Here is a 5,508-nt window from a genome sequence, read left to right as displayed (position 1 = left end):
AAAGACGAGTTAAGACTAGTAAAAGGACGATACAACAGGCTGACCTCTAAAATCTCTATTCTCCATAAATTATTAGGAAGTAAAAGACAAAAGAGAGGACTTTCGAACTTTGTTGGAGATATTTCTAAAACACTTTTTGGTACGCTTACTGAATCTGATCTCAATCAAATAAACTTAGAATTTGACATTAATGCTATTAACGACGGAAAGCATGGAATTGTGCACCCTCAATTACTTAGACCTAAAATTATGAGAGACATGATAGGAGAATTTGAAATTCATCACAGGACAAGATATCACTTCGATAAGGCCGAGGAAAATTACCAACACATAATCGAAATTAGTTCCGTTAATGTAGCCTTTATTCAAGGGCTATTTACTTATGTTATAGATATTCCAGTTTTAGAAAACGAAGAGGGATCCTTGCAAAGAATAATTCCGATAACAACTAAATTCAATAAAGTATTCCTTTCCTTAATCCCTGACCATGAATTAATAATAACTTACAAAGACAGTTACGTACCAACAAACCAAAAAACAATAGACAGAAGTAAAAATATTGGTGAATATTTAATTATTAAGAGAAATCAACCTAATTTACGTATCTCTGATACAAATACTTGTGAAGCCAGTTTACTACGCAGATATGCGGAACCCAAATGTACACAATCCCCTTATTTATTGCATAAGGAAACATTTATACCGGTAAAGAGAGGCTATATAATAATACCGACAACTGATGTTAAAATAGACATCGCTTGTGAATCGACCGTTAAACCAATACATGTAGAAGTTAATACTTTAATCTCAGGAAGTAGTTGCCAAATATATAATAATGAAGATGAGCTAGACTTACCTAGGAACCTAGAAATGTCCAAAACAATCACTATCAATGTAACTTATAACGTAGAAAACAGCGAACAAGATTTAGATAATTTAGAATCTAGATTAATACAGATGCCTAAGCAACTTAACATCGATGAACTTAGAAATGCACGTCTTAGCTTAGATGACGCACAAAATATGCTTGAGCGAATATCCACTCATAGAAGACTTAAAACTTGGAAAGAAACAAGTATAGAGTGGCTACATTATCTAGGTTATATAGCAATAGCTTTAGCGACTATTTATTTTTTAAATCGATACGGATTATTTCATTATATCACTAAATGTATACCTAAGAAAATATGTTTACTTTGTATCAAGAATAGATTTGAAAACCAACCTCATGTTATAACCTACACTGCCGAAATGCAACCTCCTTTAGAAGAAGTTCGTCAAACTCTCTTAAAAGGAAGGAAAGTAATAATATAATTTCGAGGACGAAATTTAGTCCAGAAACGGGGGTGTTAGAAAGGGGAATTTGAACCTTCGACTCTGAACCTTCTCCCACTAAGTTCCTAGACTATATATACATGTAAGAATCCCGCCCGAGCTCAGTCTGTTATTCGCATCTAATTTGAGTGTATCTAAAGTTTGCCAATAAAGAACGGTTGAATTGATGCTATCAATTCAACCTTATCTTTAAAAAGTTTTAATTGCTTTTCGACGCATTACAACGCCAACGACCTAAGAAAATATCGAAGGAAAATAGAAAGTGAGTATGAAGAAAGCATAGATCGGACTGTCGAAGGGTCCTAGCGACGAGAAAATTTCTGTAGGTCAGTTACAAGCAGAAAGCCCGAGATGCCAGACGTCAGTACTTCTTTGGGATGCACCGACTCCTACCCATGTATCGCAGTTCAATGCAACCTGGATAATGAGAAGGATTGCGTGGACGAATATGATCATTACAGCTATGAACATCATCATCGGCACAAAAAAAGAGGCCGCAAAGGACTATCCGTATGTATGCAGAAAGCGACGATTTATCTCCTGACTTATTTACAATAAAAACGACACCCTTGGACTAGCCGAGGTCCTCTGAAAAGATGCCATTCAGACGAGGAAGACGAAAGCGCAGACTCCGACGACTCTCACTCGTACGATATTCCGTTAGTTTAGAGTGCGTGGGAGCGAAATGATATAAAAAGGGCGAATATGATCATTACAGCCATAAAATCATCATCAGCACAGCGAAAGAAACTGCAAAGGACTATCCGCAGGCACGTAGAATAAGGCGATTTATCTCCTGACTTATTTGCAATAAAAAAACACTCTTGGACTAGCCGATTCGAGGTATATTCTGAGAGTTACTTTATATTTTTAGAAGCCTTTTAAAGCGACCCTTCGATTAAAGAAAAGAATTTTCTTGTGTATAACGCCAACGACCTAAGAAAATACCGAAGGAAAATAGAAAGTGAGTATGAAGAAAGCATAGATCGGACTGTCGAAGGGTCCTAGCGACGAGAAAATTTCTGTAGGTCAGTTACAAGCAGAAAGCCCGAGATGCCAGACGTCAGTACTTCTTTGGGATGCACCGACTCCTACCCATGTATCGCAGTTCAAAGAAACCTGGATAATGAGAAGGATTGCGTGGACGAATATGATCATTACAGCTATGAACATCATCATCGGCACAACAAAAGAGGCCGCAAAGGACTATCCGTATGTATGCAGAAAGCGACGATTTATCTCCTGACTTATTTACAATAAAAACGACACACTTGGACAAGCCGAGGTCCTCTGAAAAGATGCCATTCAGACGAGGAAGACGAAAGCGCAGACTCCGACGACTCTCACTCGTACAACATTCCGTAAGTTTAGAGTGGGTGGGAGCGAGATAATATAAAAACGGCGAATATGATCATTACAGCCATTAAATCATCATCAGCACAGCGAAAGAAACTGCAAAGGACTATTCACAGGTATGTAGAAAACGCCGATTTATCTCCTGACTTATTTACAATAAAAGCACACACTTGGACTAGCCGAGGTCTTCTGAAAAGATGCCGATCACACGAGGAAGAAGAAAGCGCGGACGCCGACGACTCTCACTCGTACGACATTCCGTAAGTTTGGAGTGCGTGGGAGCGAGATAATATAAAAACGGCGAATATGATCATTAAAGCCATAAAATCATCATCAGCACAGCGAAACAAACCGCAAAGGACTATTCAGAGGTATGCAGAAAACGGCGATTTGTCTCCTGACTTATTTACAATAAATAGACTCTCTTGGACTAGCCGATTCGAGGTATTTTCTGAGGGTTACTTTATATTTTTAGAAGCCTTTTGGAGCGACCCTTTGATTAAAAAAGAAAAATTATCTCGTTTATAACGCCAACGACCTAAGAAAATACCGAAAGAAAATGGTAAGTGAGTATGAAGAAAGCATAGATCGGACTGTCGAAGGGTCCTAGCGACGAGAAAGTTTCGGGTAGGTCAGTTACAAGCAGAAAGCCCAAGATGCCAGATGCCAGTACTTCTTTGGGATGCACCGACTCCTACCCCTGTATCGCAGTTCAATGCAACCTGGATAATGAGAAGGATTATGTGGTCGAATATGATCATTACAGCTATGAAATCATCATCGGCACAGCAAAAGAAACTGCATAGGACTATTCGCAGGTATGCATAAAACCCCACATGTCATGGCCAGTGGTGAGTGCACCGAAATTACCAAAAAATACAAGAAACATATATGCAGTAAGCACGATATTAGGTGTGCTCGTGCGCAAATCATAAGCGCAAATCATTAGAAAAATAGGACAAATTATCGGACTTCTACTGTATTGAATTGAATTCATAAACAAATTGGTTATAAATAATTCCACGTAATTATTAGGTAAATATATCTCATGTATATTTTTAAACAAATAGTTAGAATCCTAACCGTGTAAGCTGTAAGTTCGAATAGTTTAGACGGCCAGAGTTGCCAAAGATTATACTAAAATAATTTAGATAGAACATCCGACGCCCAAAGAGTTATAAATAAAAAGAAATTTCGCTAGAAATTATATTTAGAACAGGGCCTAGAGATACTGAGACGGACATTTATGGTACTCTTTCCAACTGTTACCAAAATGGCATAGAGAATGATTTAATTAGAAAAACGTTATTGATTATAATTGAGAGACCTAATATATTAAAGACAATAAAAAGGGCATATAAAGCCGTATTATATATTATGTTTATTTAGAACGATATTTGAAGTGATATATTTTTTAATACAAAGACGTGGAAGGAACAGAATGTTACTAAATCTAGATATCACTAGGAGTCTCAATTTCAGAAATTAGAAACATATAAATTATATTAAATTATATTGGATTGGATGAGTAACGAACAAGTATTACAAACAGATTGGGTCACTGATTTTTGGTTAAATTTTCACTGGCATTAATCAGTTATACTTGCATTTCCATAATACAATCGAATCTTTAATGCATGTGGAAGATTCATCTTAAGTCTCAGTACTTTTTCTTCTGGTTATCGTAGGATAACTACGAGAATTTTAATATAAATGTGACAAAGTCCATCATGCTCTGCGGAGCAGAAGTATGGGCAGATGCCTTGAATATATAATGTCAACGGAAACTGCTTCTTGCGGTACAAACAAAAGTCGTACTTAGAATGGCTTGCGCCTATACATCTGTGTCCGGCCCGGCTTTGACGGACGTTTCGGGATGTATCCCCATTGATTTGTTAGCATTCGAGAGGAAGATGACCTATAAGGCGTAAAACAAAAGAGGAGGTGTGAACATCGAATCTCAAGAGAGAAGAGCTAACATTTATAAGTGGAAGCAGAAATGAAGATTAGAGGAAAGAGGCAGATGTACTGAAAGAATAATAGGCGTGATACAACAGTGGATCAGCAGGAAGTACGAGATGGTGAACTCTGACCTCATCCAACTACTACCTGGCCACGACCACTTCAACACCTATCTTTTCACGAGAAATCTGAAACAGAGTCCCAAATGCAATTACTGTACGAACGAAATAGACGACGTAGAGCACACATTCTTTCACTGCAAGAGGTGGACGAGTGAAAGGTATGTACTGGAGACAGAGCTTGGAGTTAAAATTACACCTGATAACTTGGTGACGCTGATGCTCGAATCCCAAGGTAACTGGGATAGAATTTCTAGATGCGTAGAAATGTTTTAAGATGTAAAAGGAAAGAGGAGCAAATAAAGGAGAGAGAATCCCAAAAACGATTCTATATACACCCGCCACAATGTCGAAGGCGGACGAGCCTAATGCGTATTACTACGCTGCTGAGGACGACGCTTACATCTTGGAGGGATGACAATGAGGAATGGATGTCCGTTAATGATCAACGGAATTGCCGAAAGTCGACGAGACCGATGTGCAGTATCAGCGCACCACTGAGGTGATGCGTGCATCTTGGTTGGGCAGAACAGAGAAAGAATATGCCAAGCAGGCTGTAGAAGGTGAGAGCCGAATCACGGCTAACTGGCCTCATCCTCGTGTGCTTAAAGGAATGCGGAAGCGGTTCCGAGGACATGTGTTGGCGGGAGAAGGAGTTAAGGTTTACTGGGTAGGTGTCGTTTGGTAAGTCCCACACTCACCTTAGTTCCTTGTCGACTGTGCGCCCGTGGGTGCA

Source organism: Belonocnema kinseyi, chromosome 1, assembly GCF_010883055.1.
Source record: "Belonocnema kinseyi isolate 2016_QV_RU_SX_M_011 chromosome 1, B_treatae_v1, whole genome shotgun sequence".
NCBI lineage: Eukaryota > Metazoa > Arthropoda > Insecta > Hymenoptera > Cynipidae > Belonocnema > Belonocnema kinseyi.
The sequence above is the reverse complement of the archived record's forward strand: the minus strand, read 5'-3'. Positions refer to the sequence as shown.